Source organism: Schistocerca piceifrons, chromosome 6 (genome assembly GCF_021461385.2).
Source record: "Schistocerca piceifrons isolate TAMUIC-IGC-003096 chromosome 6, iqSchPice1.1, whole genome shotgun sequence".
NCBI lineage: Eukaryota > Metazoa > Arthropoda > Insecta > Orthoptera > Acrididae > Schistocerca > Schistocerca piceifrons.
Window position 1 is genome coordinate 34884902 of NC_060143.1, and position 17412 is coordinate 34902313.

Genomic DNA, 17412 nt, shown 5'->3' on the forward strand with positions numbered 1-17412 from the left:
ATAGGTAGAGGAAGCTTAAACTCTTGGGATGGGAACTGGTACTAAACAAACATCTCAGCAAACGAACGTTACCAAAACAAGGAGACTTGCACAAGAGCGGAAGAAGGAAACACCGTAAGGAAGACTTTGTAATGAAACATAATTTTATTATTCGCCTAGTACAGGAATCCGTCAGAGCTCAGAATTCTCCGTGTGTTTCTCCGAAGAAAGGTGATCCACCTAGCCCGTGGCCCAGTGACCCCGGCCGCAGTCCGCGCTTGTAACTGCACCACGATGCGCTGCTCCTTGGCAACAAGCTCTGCAGGTCAAGTAGATGCCAACGATCTGCAACACGGAGTCGCCCCGCATGATAAAGCTCCACTTGAAGAACACGGAGGTCAGCTTGTCAAGAACAGCTGATGAGAACCAATTGTAATTCACTCGTAGATCAAGAGAAAACTTTCCTGAATGCGGACGGGGGTCAACGGCTCTCCAAGACAAGGAGAAATTGTGGGATAGAGGTATACGATCGTGACATAACACACGCATATATCATAACTTCTGGCAGGTAGGCGTTCTCAGTGTATACCGAAGGAACTTCATTGTTTAATACACCGTGAATAACGAGGTCTTTAGGGATGGAGTAAGAGCTTGAATATAACGTGGATAGTGAGGAATATCACGCATGAATTTTACTTAAGCGTTAATAGATGTAGGGAAACACATGACACAATTAAGGGAGACGAAAATTTAATTACGATTGGAGTAGAAAATCGATAGTAGTAAACGAAGAGAAGAAAAAATAGCAGGAGAAAATGGACTGGGAGAAAAAAATGCAATAAGAAGCTGTCTGATATAATTTTGCATAGAGCACAGTTTAATCATTTCTGTCACTTGATGTAAGAAGTTCGTTACATAGGAGACACCTGGGGGCACTGGAAAGTTTCAGATAGATTACATAATGGTATGAACCAGATTTATAAACTGTAAAACACCCGACAGAGTAGCCGAGAGCGCTAATGCGCTGCTTCCTGGACTCGAGTAGGCGCGCCAGCCCCGGATCGAATCCGCCCGGCGGATTAACGACGAGGGCCAGTCTGTCGACAAGCCTGGATGTGGTTTTTAGGCGGTTTTCCGCATCCTGCTGGGTGAATACTGGGCTGGTCTCCACATTCTGCCACAGTTACACGACTCACAGACATTTGAAAACATTCGCACTATTCCATGGCTTCCACTAGATGCAGACAGCTGTGATACACTGATTCCATCCTGGGGGGTTCAGTGTGGCGGCAGGAAGGGCATCTGGCCACCATCTGCAACTAACCTACCAAATCAATAGTGACACGGCTGACCCCGTGTGACGTAGGACAAAGGCCCCAGGAAAGAAAGAAATTTTAAACTATAAAACATGTTAACAGACATGGACTATGACCATAATTTATTAAACTGTAGATCAAAATAGAAGAAATTCCAGAAAATAAGAAAATTAGTTACAGAACATCTGTATGAACTGGGAGGTTCAGTGGAAGCAATACGCAAGGATTGAATGAATGGAATACAGTAGAAGACAAATGAGTACCTTTGAGAGATGGAATACTTAAGGCAACCATTGGATAACACCTGAGATACTGAATTTAAATGACGAAAGGAAAAAAATATTAAAAAAGCCTTAAATGAAGGGGGCTGAAGGAAATACAGATGTCTACAATACGACCTTTACAAAAAGTGCAACATGGGTTAGCAGGAATGCTAGAGGAAAACACAGAATTTTTCCCTGCGGGAAATTAAAAGAAAAAAGAGACCTATGGAAGGAGGAGGAGGTACAGCATGAATATCAACAGCGCAGATGACAAGCAAGCTTTAAACGAAGAAGAGACTTATATAAGATGTATCTTGAAGGATAGACTAAAGAAAAGCAAATAAACGTTTTCTAACATTTGTAGATTTAGAGAAAGCTTTTGACAAATATTACTTTAAATCTGTAATTGTAAAGGCAGCAAGGATAGAATACAAGGAGTGAAAGGTTATATACAACTTGTACGGAAACCACACTGCAGTTATAGGTGTAAGAGGGCACGAAAGACAAGGAGTAGTGGAGAAAGCAGTAACATAGGGTTATATCCTGTCCTCGTTATTATTCATCTGTATATTGAGCAAGCTATGAAGTAATCATAGGAGAAATTTGGAAGGGGAATTAAAGCTCAGGAGGAAGCTATAGAAACGTTGACGTTTCCTGGTGACGCTGTAATTCTGTCAGAGACGTCAAATGAATTGGAAGAGCAGTTGAACGGAATGAATATCCTGAGGCGAACATCAACAAAAGTTAAACAAAGGTAATGAAATGTGATGGAATCAAGTCGCGGTCCTGAGGAAATCAGATCTGGAAGTGGGACACTAAAATCAATCGATGAGTTTTGCTACTTGGGTAGCAAAATAACTGATAATTCCCGAAGTAGGTAGGAAGTAAATTGAAGACTGGCAATGGCAAGAAAAATATTTTTGAAAAATGTAAATGCGTTGATATCAAATATAAGTTTAAAAGTTAAGAGTCTTTTATAAAGTATTTATGTGGAGTGTAGCCATGAGGGAAAGTGAAACTTTGACAGTAAACAGTTCAGAGAAGAAGTGAATACAAGCTTTTAAAATGTAGTGCTACAGGACAATGCCGAAGTTGAGATTGGGTGGATCGGATAGCTAATAAGGTGGCAACGTCTCACATTTGGTAAAACTGGCCAAGTGCGAATAGAACTCGTACACTGAGAGTCCCTTACAAACTTTGTTGTGCATATAATTGTTCATCCCTCCTGGGAATGAAGAATATCATCGATTTTTGCCTGTTATCGATGTCGACACTGGCAAGATATTGGTCCAAGGAATTCCAAGATTGTACCAAAATCTCTACATTAGCTCTCCAGAGTAGGCCGAGTATTAAAAAGGAGTTATCAGGGGAATCCAGTTTATATGTGTAAAAGAGATGATTTAATAAAACATTTTGTATTTACTTACTAAAACATACTACAGCTTACATTAAATGTTTGCATGTAGCAATGTTTGTATATTATGCCTTTGACGGATGACGAATGCAATGTACGCTCAAATGACAAAAGATTGTTTTATGTGATATAATTACAATTTAACAAATCTATGCTTTATAGATCTAGAAAAGGCCTATGACCGAGTTCCTAGGAGGAAGTTATTGCCTGATCTACGAGATTATGGAATAGGAGGCAAACTTTTGCAAGCAATTAAAGGTCTTTACATGGATAGTTAGGCGGCAGTTAGAGTTGACGGTAAATTGAGTTCATGGTTCAGAGTAGTTCATATTATTTATGGATCATATGTTGAAAACAATAGACTGGCTGGGTGAGATAAAGATATGTGAACACAAAATAAGCAGTCTTGCATATGCGGATGACTTAGTTGTGATGGCAGATTCGATTGAAAGTTTGCAGAGTAATATTTCAGAGCTAGATCAGAAATTTAAGGACTATGGTATGAAGATTAGCATCTCCAAAACGAAAGTAATGTCAGTGGGAAAGAAATATAAACGGATTGAGTGCCAAATAGGAGGAACAAAGTTAGAACAGGTGGACGGTTTCAAGTACTTAGGATGCATATTCTCACAGGATGGGAACATAGTGAAAGAACTGGAAGCGAGGTGTAGCAAAGCTAATGCAGTGAGCGCTCAGCTACGATCTACTCTCTTCTGCAAGAAGGAAGTCAGTACCAAGACTAAGTTATCTGTGCACCGTTCAATCTTTCGACCAACTTTGTTGTATGGGAGCGAAAGCTGGGTGGATTCAGGTTACCTTATCAACAAGGTTGAGGTTACGGATATGAAAGTAGCTAGGACGATTGCAGGTACTAGTAGATGGGAACAATGGCAGGAGGGTGTCCACAATGAGGAAATCAAAGAAAAACTGGGAATGAACTCTATAGATGTAGCAGTCAGGGCGAACAGGCTTAGATGGTGGGGTCATGTTACACGCATGGGAGAAGCAAGGTTACCCAAGAGACTCGTGGGTTCAGCAGTAGAAGGTAGGAGGAGTCGGGGCAGACCAAGGAGAAGGTACCTGGATTCGGTTAAGAATGATTTTGAAGTAATAGATTTAACATCAGAAGAGGCACCAATGTTAGCACTGAATAGGGGATCATGGAGGAATTTTATAAGGGGGGCTATGCTCCAGACTGAACGCTGAAAGGCATAATCAGTCTTAAATGATGATGATGATGATGATGATGAACAAATTTCAGATTTTTACTTTATTTGCACAATGGAACCTTGCTTCTTGACTCAAGGTCAGCGAGAAATATGCTATAGGTTTTGATGACTGAGTTTACGAGCATCAAAATATGTAACACAAATGATCGAATCTTTTAATTGCATTGACTTAAAAGCCTAAATCTTTTACACAGCCTGGGGACCATATACCTTTTTATGTGACAAAAATTGGAGCATGATACGCGAAACTGTCTTAAGAATCGGACAAACGAATAAAAATGACAAAAAAACATTTTTTAGTATAATATAATTACAAATTGACAATTTTAGGATTTTTCCTTTGCTTGTATTGCGAAACGAAGCTTCTTGTCAAAATTCATGATTTGAAGTGAACGGGAAGCGCCCTATAGGCTCTGATGACTGAGTTCTCGAATATCAAAATACGTGATATAAATGGCTGTATCTTTTGGTTGAAGTGAGTTAGATGCTTAAAATTTTTAAAGCTCCAAGAGACCATAGATCCTAAAGTGTGACATAAATTTGTACTTGCTGCGTCTACCTTCTCATGAGAAAAGAGGTTATTAACACTCGGACTGACAGGCAGATGAATAACAAAGCTATCCCGTAACGGCGCAGTTTTACATATTGACGCACGAAACCCCAAAAAGAAATTTGTGGCACAACTTGACTTAAAGAAGGGATCAGTAGATGGGGCACATCCTCAAGCATTAAGAAATGTCAGTTTAGTAATGGAGAGAAGTGTGAAAATTATAGAGAGAGGCCTGACTGTCTTAAGCGTACTGAAATGAAGGTAGGCTGCAGTTGTTACGCAGAGCGGCTTGCAGAAGATAGTCTAGCGTGGACAGTTGGACATGACCAGTCCCCGCAATGAACGGAATGATGACCAGAACACTAAAAACTAAATCTAAACGTGCGTACGACGATTCGAATCTGCTCCTCCCGGATGTTAGTTCAGTGACAGTTTCTTACCGCCTATAGAAAAGACCTCTTATTATTCACGGTGCAAACGTCCTTGATTGTAGTGTGGTTGTTTTTACGGATTCTAAATACAACAGTTCTGTATCTTTGTAACCTACTTCTGCTGTAAAGATTATTTCCTGTATTTCATTGCTCAAATGGAATAACACAACTTCTGTAATTTCAGTAAAAGAATTCACAGACTCAATCTGTGTCACAACAGTCGTTCCGTGGTTCACAAACTCAGCAATATATTGGCATCTCAGATAAACAGTCAGCTGAAATCTTTATGTTGGCCATTGTAATGAAATCAAAACAACTACCAAAGCAGCATCTTAACCCATCCCTTCCCTCCTCATTGCTGTGCTCACCCAATCACAAGTTAACTTCTGTGACGCTTTTCTCCTGTAGTAAGTGAAGCATGGAGACTCCGAAATATACAGAGAATTTTATTGGTGGTGAATTAGAAGTGTGCTTCATCGTGACGTAAGACACTTGGATTAGTGCTCGAAATATTGGAATAGGACAAACTACGACGCGCTCACAACAGAGGGTATTTTACCTCTCTTTTGTCTCGGACACAAGAGTCAGTCGTCCTGAAATCTCAAGCGAGTCGTTAGTTTTTAACGATATGTCTTCAAAGACACAAAATTATAAAGGCCGAGCAAGGTGCTGGAGTGATTAAGACAGTGAATCACTTTCTGTAGGTGCTGGTTTCCGTTTCCTTTCCTGCCATTTAGCTTTAGGTTTTTCGTCCTTCTGTAATTCTCTTAAGGCAGATGCCGGCGTTGGTACCTTCGGAAAGGACAAGGCTGAATCCCTTCCCCACCCTTCCTGTATCCGAGCTTGTGCCCCACCACTGATGACCTCGTCGTCGAAAGGGATTTTAAAGTACAATATTCGTTCCTTCTCAGAATCGTAGACAGTGTAACATACTTCTGAACTTGTAGTAAATGCTAGCAATATTAATTACTTTGACATTATTCAAATCAAAAATGTTCAAATGTGTGTGAAATCTTATGGGACTTAACTGCTAAGGTCATCAGTCCCTAGGCTTACACACGACTTAACCAAAATTATCCTAAGGACAAACACACACACCCATGCCCGAGGGAGGACTCGAACCTCCGCCGGGACCAGCCGCAGAATCCACGACTGCAGCGCCTGAGACCGCTCGGCTAATCCCGCGCGGTTGACGTTATTGGGTTGGTGTATAAGTTCGTAGCGTTTTTCCATACGTTTAGTAACAGATACACATAACAGAGTCTTTAGTCATCAATATTATATTCTCCTACGCTATTTACAACAGTATGCCAACGCTAGGGTAACTTTTCGATTGCGCCTCTATTGAAATAAAGTGGTTTTGAGGGGAAGATTTCTTCGAGCCATCTTCGGGGCGCATTTTCATCTGGAAAGGAAGTTCCTTGAAGGCTGTTTGATAGACAGCGGAAATCGTTGAAATCTGAGAGCGCAAGATCAGGTGAATAAGGTGGGTGCGGAATGATTTCCCAACCCAGCTCCCTGTACAGGGTTATTACAAATGATTGAAGCGATTTCACAGCTCTACAATAACTTTATTATTTGAGATATTTTCACAATGTTTTGCACACACATACACAAACTCTTAAAGTTTTTTTAGGCATTCACAAATGTTCGATATGTGCCCCTTTAGTGATTCGGCAGACATCAAGCCGATAATCAAGTTCCTCCCACACTCGGCGCAGCATGTCCCCATCAATGAGTTCGAAAGCATCGTTGATGCGAGCTCGCAGTTCTGGCACGTTGCTTGGTAGAGGAGGTTTAAACACTGAATCTTTCACATAACCCCACAGAAAGAAATCGCATGGGGTTAAGTCAGGAGAGAGTGGAGGCCACGACATGAATTGCTGATCATGATCTCCACCACGACTGATCCATCGGTTTTCCAATCTCCTGTTTAAGAAATTCCGAACATCATGATGGAAGTGCGGTGGAGCACCATCCTGTCGAAAGATGAAGTCGGCGCTGTCGGTCTCCAGTTGTGGCATGAGCCAATTTTCTAGCATGTCCAGATACACGTGTCCTGTAACGTTTTTTTTTCGCAGAATAAAAAGGGGCCGTAAATTTTAAACTGTGGTATTGCACAAAACACATTAACTTTTGGTGAATTGCGAATTTGCTGCACGAATGCGTGAGGATTCTCTACCGCCCAGATTCGCACATTGTGTCTGTTCACTTCACCATTAAGAAAAAATGTTGCTTCATCACTGAAAACAAGTTTCGCACTGAACGCATCCTCTTCCATGAGCTGTTGCAACCGCACCGAAAATTCAAAGCGTTTGACTTTGTCATCGGGTGTCAGGGCTTGTAGCAATTGTAAGAGGTAAGACTTCTGCTTTAGCCTTTTCCGTAAGATTTTCCAAACCGTCGGCTGTGGTACGTTTAGCTCCCTGCTTGCTTTATTCGTCGACTTCCGCGGGCTACGCGTGAAACTTGCCCACGCGCGTTCAACCGTTTCTTCACTTACTGCAGGCCGACCCGTTGATTTCCCCTTACAGAGGCATCCAGAAGCTTTAAACTGCGCATACCATCGCCGAATGGAGTTAGCAGTTGGTGGATCTTTGTTGAACTTCGTCCTGAAGTGTCGTTGCACTGTTATGACTGACTGATGTGAGTGCATTTCAAGCACGACATACGCTTTCTCGGCTCCTGTCGCCATTTTGTCTCACTGCGCTCTCGAGCGCTCTGGCGGCAGAAACCTGAAGTGGGCTTCAGCCGAACAATACTTTATTAGTTTTTCTACGTATCTGTAGCGTGTCGTGACCATATGTCAATGAATGGAGCTAAAGTGAATTTATGAAATCGCTTCAATCATTTGTAATAGCCCTGTATATGGTTTATTTGCCAGTCTATCAGAATGCGGGTGAGCGTTACAGTGGAGTAACATCACTTCACGCGGTCTTCCTGGTCGTTGTTCTTGGGCAGCGTCTGCAAGACGTCTCAGATGTTGACAATAAATGTCAGCAGTGATGATTATACCTCGGGGAAGCAATTCGTAGTACACCACACCATAGCTGTTCCATCAGATGCATAACGTTATCTTTTGTGAAAGCACGCAGTCTTTTTACGGAGTATATTTGGACTCAACCATTACATTCTTTTTCTGATGTCAGCATGAAAACACCATTTCTCATCACCAGTAACGATATGGGATAGGAATCGTAGGGGTTGTTCGCGAGCCGAATGACAACGAGCAAGCAGAGATGCACGTATGGACACCTGCTGATTTTTGTGATTTTGGCTTAGAGCATGCGGTTCCCTTACACCACGGTTTTGAGCCTTCCTCATTGCATGCAAACGTCGCACTATGATGGAATGATCACAGTTCATCACATTTGTCAGTCCTCGGGTACACTGAAGTAGATCACTGTGGATTAATCCGCTTAAACGATCTTCATCAAACCCCGAAGGTCTTCCTGAACGTGGAGAATCACTAAAGACAAAACGATCTGAAGTACAACGAGAAAACCATGTCCAGTGGCATTATCCCCATAAACGGCACAAATGTTTTCGGCTGCCTCCGCTGCTGTCACCCCTCTATTGAACGAAAACAGAAGAATATGTCGGAAATGTTCCGGTTTCTTCACTCTTCACTCCATTTTCTAGCGTCCACAGCTCCACTCACTCTCTCCAAATCACCAAATGACAATATGTAAACTCAAATAGCAAAGATGAACTATAGATAAAAAATTACAGTCGATGAATTCATAGCAACCGAAATACCAACGTAAGAAAAAAACGCTAAGAACTTACGCACAAACTGAATAGTTACTAATAGAATTTATTACCAATGGCAGGTGATTATTCGTTTCATCTATGAACGAACATTCTTCATTGCATCGAGCACCTTTATCATTTCCGGGAACATCGGAACGCTCTAGATTTCAGTGCAGCATTGTTAAAGCTCCAAGTAGCGTAGAAAAATTGTAACCTTATATTGTACTCTTGAAATACTTGTGCAATTTCCTCGCACACCGAGTCTGTTACGAAATAAATATGTTACTGTGACTTGATGATGATTGAGATGAGATATGACAGATGATTAATAGATGTTGGGCATGAAGTCTGACGAAATAGCGTTAAAGAGGTAATTTTCTTTTTTTAAATTAGTCTATCACCTAATTATGGCCGAGACTGATAGGCGTTTGCTGTCATCTCAGTGCAACATTCCGACTGGAGCATCGAACGGTGCTGGGCTTCGCAGATCGAAGGAATGCCTCACAGCCGAGCGTGACCTCCTGGTTCTTTTATTTATTACTTATTTACTTTTTTTAATTTATTGGTTTTCGGTTTATGACCATACAGCCGTTTCGTCAGTGGAAATACGATACGACAGCGTTTATTTTGACAACGCAGTAGTGTGGTACTAAGTTGCACACGCTTAGAACTTGAAATGCGCCGCCAGTTAAGTGAATTTTTCGTGCGAGTAATCACGGAACGAAGATAAGGACAACACAACACGCAGTTCCCGTATGGAGAAAACCCCCGACGCGGACGGGAATCGAAACCGGGTCCCTTCGGTTGGCAGTCTGCGGCACTTACCCCGCAGCTAGCGAGGCAGACGAAGATCGGGTTGCTGCAGCTTTTTTTCGGATACCACACTTAGAGGAGTGTGTGCTTGCTGTGACATGCACAGATTGTAGTGCAAACAAGTGGGCCAAGGCTGGCCTACCTAAGTGGCCTATTGATTACGCAGTGAGACACAAGGAGGCTGCTGTTAGGTCTGTTGTTCTACTGAACTGAACTGGTAGTGTTCTAACTGAAGAAAGCCTGCCTAGCAAAATTAAATTGTCATTGCAGTTCCGTTTCCGTGCTTTGCCGTTCTGATATTCTGTGTGCAGTGGAGTGTACAGATAGAGGGTCCCAGTGAGAATTTTGTCACTCTCGTTTGTCTGTTTAGCATCAAGTAGGGTGTCGGCTTCGGTTCAATATTTTTGGAATTTGGTTTTGGAGTGAGGACTGGTACAGAGTCTCTGGTATTCTTTCTCTCTGTATTGTTACTTACGTATTTAAATTCAAACAACAGACTGAACTCAGAGGGTCTGGTTTTATTGGCATCCTGTCTGTTGCATTAGGTATTAGTGTGCTGGTAAATTGTGTAGTCACATGCGCCCACTTATGTAATACTGACTGACTCTTTAGGGCAAGTTAATTAAAAGTCTGTGCTTGTCTGTATTAGTTCGTAAGTCTTATTTAGTCTTCCGAGCACAGACTTCTTCGGTAGTTGTTTCTTAGGCATGTGCTCCCTGGGGCATGGGTGTGTGTGTGTGTCCTTAGGATGCTTTAGGTTAAGTAATGTGTAAGCTTAGGGACTGATGACCTTGGCAGTTAAGTCCCACAAGACTTCACACACATTTGATTTGTACCTATCAGTGCTGAACCCAGACACACAGTCCATCAGCATAACAGGTCAGTTCATTGATGTGCCAAAGCTTGAGTGTGCCAGTGCCACATCTTTGGTTGTTGTTGTTGTGGTCTTCAGTCCAGAGACTGGTTTGATGCAGCTCTCCATGCTACTCTATCCTGTGCAAGCTCCTTCATCTCCCAGTACCTACTGCAACCTACTTCCTTCTGAATCTGCTTAGTGTATCCATCTCTTGGTCTCCCTCTACGATTTTTACCCTCCACGCTGCCCTCCAATGCTAAATTTGTGATCCCTTGATGCCGCAGAACATGTCCTACCAACCGATCCCTTCTTCTAGTCAAGTTGTGCCACAATCTTCTCTTCTCCTCAATCCTGTTCAATACCTCCTCATTAGTTACGTGATCTACCCACCTAATCTTCAACATTCTTATGTAGCACCACATTTCGAAAGCTTCTATTCTCTTCTTGTCCAAACTATTTATCGTCCATGTTTCACTTCCATACATAGCTACACTCCATACAAATACTTTCAGAAACGACTTCCTGACACTTAAATCTTTATTCGATGTTAATAAATTTCTCTTCTCCAGAAACGCTTTCCTTGCCATTGCCAGTCTACATTTTATATCCTCTCTACTTCGACCATCATCAGTTATTTTGCTCCCCAAATAGCAAAACTCCTTTACTACTTTAAGTGTCTCATTTCCTAATCTAATTCCCTCAGCATCACCCAACTTAATTCGACTACATTCCATTATCCTCGTTTTGCTTTTGTTGATGTTCATCTTATATCCTCCTTTCAAGACACTGTCCATTCCGTTCAACTGCTCTTCCAAGTCCTTTGCTGTCTCTGACAGAATTACAATGTCATCGGCGAACCTCAAAGTTTTTATTTCTTCTCCATGGATTTTAATACCTACTCCGAATTTTTCTTTTGTTTCCTTTACTGCTTGCTCAATATACAGATTGAATAACATCGGGGAGAGGCTACAACCCTGTCTCACTCCCTTCCCAACCACTGCTTCCCTTTCATGCCCCTCGACTCTTATAACTGCCATCTGGTTTCTGTACAAATTGTAAATAGCCTTTCGCTCCCTGTATGTTACCTCTGCCACCTTTAAAATTTGAAAGGTAACGAACACAAACCGTCCCTGATGACAACAGCAACACCAGCTAGCTTTAACCGGTAACTCTGGCCCCCACTGCTGAGACCAGTGGCTTCTACATCGCCGACAGGTGTCATCCACATCACCACTAGCTGGAACGCTGATTAGGATACTACTAGAATCTGCAGTGTCTTGTGCCCGCAAGAAGGCAATGCAGTATTTCCCTGACAGCACAGTATTTAGGCCACCACATAGCCATGACATGGCAGTAGGAATGCAACCATCAAACCAAGATGCAGTTCCAGCAGCCACTGAAGCAGGATCGAGTTCCAGTCGTCGATCCAGGGCAATTTCACTTGCGCCATCCTCAAGAGCAGCTAGCCAGTCAACAACGAACCTCTGCCGCACAGACCTTGGCTTGTGCGGACTCCGTCACTCGGACTGTGTGTTCAACAGTTCATTGACGTTTCCGCTCATGATTGTGGACAGCCATCCTGACTGTGGTTCGATTGAACTTAAAATTTGTACTGTCCAACGTCCACACAAACTGTGATCTGCTCCGGATATACTTGTCATTTTGTCATCACATTCTGGAACATATATTCAGAATAGGGTGATTCCTGTTTCACATCTACCTGGAGACTTATCTTGCCGTGTGAGCCCACGTAACGACACTTCAGTCAATAATTGATTTTCTTATTCTCGGTGCTGAATTCTTTCGTTATTGCCTATTCTGCTTGCACTCCACGTTGTCTGTACCTATTAATAAATTGAATTACAGCCGTACAGTTGGTTAACGTTTAATTCCAACACAATCCCCCATCCATTTACCATTCCCATTACTTCCTGCATCACAATTAGTAGCAGAGGGTGGTTGTGAGCTATGCTGATGTAGTGTTAGTCTTGGTATTAAGGTAGCGATGTTTTGGTTCTGTGTTCTTGTGCTCTTTTGTTGTGGTGTTGCAGAGATGGTGGCTAGTAATGTGTGAGGTGCCATCTGGTTGAAAAGCGATGAGCTGGACTATGAGGTTGCCGTTAAGGGACCAGCATGACAACAGTAACGAGTTGGCTACTGCTGAGTCCGTTGTCAATTTTTTGAAGGCTATGCACCATACCATGGTCATTTACAAAGGTTGCAGAGGATGGTGACTTTTTATATGAAGAGGCTGAGCGATTTGATCAATTGAAAAGGGACTAAACAATGAAGTATTAGAAGGGTTGCAGGCCAGGGCTGCTGGGGTAGAATTGACTCCAACAAGTAAGTGAATTGTTCCATGCTAAATCACTGTAAAGTAGTAGGTCGAATCTAAATATGGAGCAGGAGGAATATAGTTATCAGGTGAGGGAACTAGCGGGCCCAGCGTTTGAGACTGAACAGTGGGGGAAACAATTAGCTAGTTTACCAAATGCTCTGTTAAGACTGATGAGGGAAGAAGAGTTTTCCAGTAACAACTGTTATATAGTACTTGAGATCACCGAATGAACAGAAGGAGGTCTTCAGTTTAGGAGACAAATCTTACGAATGTTATACTCTCATGGTTTCGGCTAGAGCCATGAAAAAGTTATTATGGATAGGAGTCGTAGTTAATATTATGAAAGAAACCATTCCTGTAGACCAGTGGTGCATAGCGTTTGCACAACACCCCAGACAGTCCGCAATTTGGAGGACTGAGCCTGTAAAATTAAAGACATTAGAAGCACCCGTGGTCTAGGGTTAGCTTCTTTGTTTAGTAATCAAAACGTCCTTGGTACCGGGTTCGAAACCCGCCACCGGTTACACTTTGACAAATAATCAGCATTGGCGGCCGAAGACTTCCAGCATAAAAAATCATCTTCACTCTGCCAACGGCCTAGCCAGAAAGGGCGGATAGAGGTTCAGAGAATTCCTTTGACCCTGGGGTGGAAAACTGCCCCTTTAAGGCAATGGAAACCTCTGCGTTAAAGACACATAACGTGTATCCTTGGGACATGTGGCCTGTATAAGACAAAGTGTCGTGACGATCTCTCAGTGGCAAAACATTCCGCAGTAGTCTCCCATTTGGATCTCCGGCTCAAAATGGTTCAAATGGCTCGGAGCACTAAGGGACTTACTTGACACCTGAGGTCATCAGTCTCCTAGAACTTAGAACTACTTAAACCTAACTAACCTAAGGACATCACACACATCCATGCCTGAGGCAGGATCCGAATCTGCAACCGTAGCAGGCCCGCGGTTCCAGACTGAAGTGCCTAGAGCCGCTCGGCCACAACGGCCGGCTGGATCTCCGGGAGGGGACTGCCAAAGGGGAAGTGCCCATGAGAAAGAGATTGAATAACCAACGAAACGATAACGTTCTACGAGTCGGGGCGTACAATGTCAGAAGCTTGAACGTACTAGGGAAGCTAGAAAATCTGAAAAGGGAAATGCAAAGGCTTAGTCTAGATACAGTAGGAATCAGTGAAGTGAAATTGAAAGAAGACAAGGATTTCTGGTTAGATGATTATTGGGTAATATCAACAGCAGCAGAAAATGGTATAATAGGATTCGTTATGAGTAGGAAGGTAGGGCAGAGGGTGTGTTACTGTGAACAGTTCAGAGATAAGAATGTTCTTATCAGAATCAACAACAAACCAACAAGGACAACTACAGTTCAGGTATACATGCCGATGTCACAGGCTGAAGATGAAGAGATAGAGAAAGTATGTGAGGATACTGAAAGACTAATACAGTATGTAAAGGGAGATGAAAATCTAATAGCATGGGGGACTAGAAAGCGGTTGTAGGGGAAGGACTAGAAGGAAAGGTTGCTAGAGAATATGGACTTGGGACAAGAAATGAGAGAAGAGAAAGGCTAAGTGAGTTCTGTAATGAATTTCATCTAGTAATAGCGAATACTGTGTTCAAGAATCACACGAGGAGAAAGTATACTTGGAAAAGGCCGGGAGATAAGGGAAGATTTCGGTTACATTACATCATGGTCAGGCAGAGATTCCGAAATCAGATAGTAGATTGTAAGAACTACCCAGGAGCAGATATAGACTCGGATCACAATTTAGTAGTGATGAAGAGTAGGCTGAAGTGCAAGAGATCAGTCGGCAAGAATCAATACACAAGAAGTAAGATACAGAAGTACTAAGGAATGACGAAAAACGCTGAAACTCTTGAAGTTCTCTAAGGCTATAGATACAGCAATAAGGAATAGCTCAGTAGGCAGTACAGTTGAAGAGATATGGACATCTCTAAAAAACGCAGTCACAGAAGTTTGAAAGATAAACATAGGCACAAAAAAGATAACTGCAAAAAAACCGTCGGTAATGGAAGAAAAACTTCAGCTGATGGAAGAAAGAAGGAAGTACAAAAGTGTTCTGGAAAATTGAGGAATACAGAAATATAAGTCGCTGAGGAATGAAATAAATAGGAAGTGCAGATAAATGGCTGCATGAAAAAACTGAAGAAATCGAAAAAGAAGTGGTTGTCGGAAGGACTGAATCAGCATACAGGAAGATCAAAATAACCTTCAGCGAACTTAAAAGCAAGGGTGATAACATTAAGAGTGCAACGGAAATTCCGCTGTGAAATGCAGAGAAGAGAGCGAATAGGTGGTAAGAGTACATTGAAGGCCTCTATGAGGGAGAAAATGTATCTGATGTGAAAAAAGAAGAAACAGGATTCGATTTAGAAAACATTGAGGATCTAGTATTAGAATCAGAATTTAAGAGAGCTTTGGAGAACTAGAGATCACCTGAGGCAGAAGGGATAGACAATATTCCATCAGAATTTCTAAAATCATTGGGGGAAATGGTAACGAAACGACTATTTACGATGGTGTGTAGAATGTAGGAGTCTGGCGACATACCATCCGGCAACCGGAAAAATATCATCCACGTAATTCCGAAGACTGCTAGAGCTAACAAGTGCGAGAATTATCGCACTATCAGCTTAATAGCTCATGCATCCAAGTTGCTGACAAGAATAATATACAGAAGAATAGAGAAGAAACTGAGGATATGTTAGATGGCGGTTAGTTTGGCTATAGGAACGGTAAAGGTACCAGAGAGGCAGTTCTGACGTTGCGATTGACAAAACAAGCAAGACGAAAGAAAAATCAAGACACCTTTATAGGATTTGCCGATCTGGAAAAAGCATTCGACATTGTAAAGTGGTACATGATGTTCGAAATTCCGAGAAAAATAGGGGTAAGCTGTAGGGAGAGACCGGTAATACACAATATCTACAAGAGTCAAGAGGGAATAATAACAATGGACGATCAAGAATGAAGTGCTCGGATGAAAAAGAGTGTAAGACAGGGATGTAGTCTTTCACCCCTACTGTTCAATCTGTACATCGAAGAATAAATGATGAAAAAAAGAGAAGTTCGAAAGTGGAATTAAAATTCAAAGTGAAAAGATATCAGTGATACGATTCACTGATGACATTGCTATCCTGATTGAAACTGAAGAAGAGTTACATGATCTGCTGAATGGAATGAACACTCTAATGAGTACAGAATATGGATTGAGAGTAAATCGATGGAAGACGACAGCAATGAGGAATGTCAGAAATGAGAACAGCGAGAAACTTAACGTCGGGATTGATTGTCACGTAGTAGATGAAGTTAAGGAATTCTACTACCTAGGCAGTAAAATAACCAATGACGGACAGAGCAAGGAGGACATCAAAAGCAGAAAGCAGACTAGCATTGGCAAAAAGGGCATACCTGGCCAAGAGAAGTCTACTAGTATCAAACATAGGCCCTAATTTGGGATAGCTCAATAGGTGGTACAGTTGAAGAGAAATGGACATCTCTAAAAAACGGAAGGACTGACTCAGCATATAGGAAGATCAAATTACCTTCAATGAAATTAAAAGCAAGAGTGGTAACATTAAGAGTGCAACATAAATTCTGCTGTTAAATGCAGAGGAGCATTCTATGGTGGTGAAACATGGACTGTGGAAAAACCGGAGCAAAAGTGAATCGAGGCATTTGCGATGTGGTGCTGCAGACGAATGTAGAAAATTAGGAATGAGGAAGTTCTCCACAGAATCTAAAAGGAAAGAAATGTATGGAAAACACTTCCATTAAGAAAGGACAAGATGGTAGAACTTGTCTTAAGATATCAGGAATAACTTCCATGATACTAGAGGGAGCTGTAGAGGGTAAAAACTGCAGAGGTAGACAGAGGTTGGAATACATCCAGCTAATAATTGAGGACGTAGGTTTCAAGTGCTACTCTGAGATGAAGAGGTTGGCACAGGAGAGGAATTCGTTGCGGGCCACGTCAAGACTCAAAAAAGAAAAAAAAGGTACGCTGATCATTGTAGGGTACTGATGGTCAGAAATCTAGTTGATACAGCGGAAACAGTTTGAGGGTTCAGCACATGAGGCCAATTGGTTGTTTCCTTTGCGGTACCACAGGGCAATTTGGGTGTGACTAGGTTGAGTAAATGATGGTTTTGTAAGGGCACGACAAGGGGCTCTCTGACCCAGGTGGTGTAAGGACCATGTTTACACTCAAGCGAAACATGGCCCCATATGTGTGCTGCAAGATAAATATGTGCTTTTCTGGGTAGCTCAGTTGCAATGTTCAGCAGGAAGTGATTCCAAGTAAAGCAAGCAGTGTGTGGGTGGACAGAATTGAGTCATGACGCCATTTCATTCATCAACGCTGATTCTGGATGAATGTGATACCAAAAACTCACGACTTAATGTGGAGAATTAAATTGAGGGTTACTAAAGTACTTT